Below are 891 nucleotides of genomic sequence, written 5' to 3'. Positions count from 1 at the left end.
TATATATAATTGGATATAATGAAACCCCTTTATAAGATCTGTATTGAAAGTAGATAGAGTTTTTATCTAATATGATTTCGCGGGAATGACGCTAAAAATAGGGTTTAGTAACGTGTACTAACGTACTAACTCGTACTCTTTCATCTGGAGTGATTTCCCCTTCGGCGCTGCCTCGCTGTTTCCCCATTCGTCAGCCGCTGTCACGCTACACCGATGCGCTCTCTGCGCTCTCGGACCGCGGGCGACGCTGTAGCTAGCTACTTGAGCTGTACGAAAAACTGAGGGGTTTTGTGGTCTGGTCAGTGGGACTGTCTCTTTCTTAGCCCTGTGAGCTAATTTTTTTCAGGTGTCTGATAATTAAAAAAAAAAAAAAACACAAAAAAAGTCGTTTCACCGCACGTGGATGGCCAAGGGGCATTTTTTAATTCTGGCCTGGCGCTACCTGTCTAATAACGTCCGTTGTGATAATGTTGCAGGTTCCACGCTAAGATAAAACTCACAGGAAAACGTACTGCTGCTCAGGTAAGTTCCAGAACATGGATTGTAGTAAAGTAAATTTTTTTAAAAAAGGCAACCTTTAATTTCTAGTTGTTGTTATTGCTGGGTCACGGATTTCTTCGCAGAATGTCAGCCAAATGTACAATTTGCAATAGAAAATGCGCCTCACGCAGTGCGCTTATCGTGCACATGCGAGTCCACACCGAGGAGAAGCCGTACGAGTGTGCAGTATGCAACAAGAGTTTTTCGCAAGAAAATACTCTTAAGCGTCATCTCCGAACTCACACTGGAGATAAACCATTTGAGTGCACGGTGTGCAACAAGAGCTTTACCCATGAGAATACCCTGAAGAATCATCTCCGAACTCACACTGGAGATAAACCATTTGAGTGC

The 891-nt window shown here is 43.4% G+C and overlaps 1 protein-coding gene across 1 annotated transcript in view; it reads right to left on the bottom strand.

Moving 5' to 3' along the window:
* Positions 1 to 891, bottom strand: part of LOC113208325 (Krueppel-like factor 5) — a 28825-nt gene that overhangs the window by 27237 nt on the left and 697 nt on the right. The gene's annotated exons all lie outside the window — the stretch shown is intronic.

This window comes from Frankliniella occidentalis, unplaced genomic scaffold (genome assembly GCF_000697945.3).
Source record: "Frankliniella occidentalis isolate FOCC.00 unplaced genomic scaffold, Focc_3.1 Scaffold112, whole genome shotgun sequence".
Taxonomy (NCBI): domain Eukaryota; kingdom Metazoa; phylum Arthropoda; class Insecta; order Thysanoptera; family Thripidae; genus Frankliniella; species Frankliniella occidentalis.
Note: the sequence above shows the minus strand (reverse complement) of the source record. Positions and strands in the feature narration are given on the sequence as shown.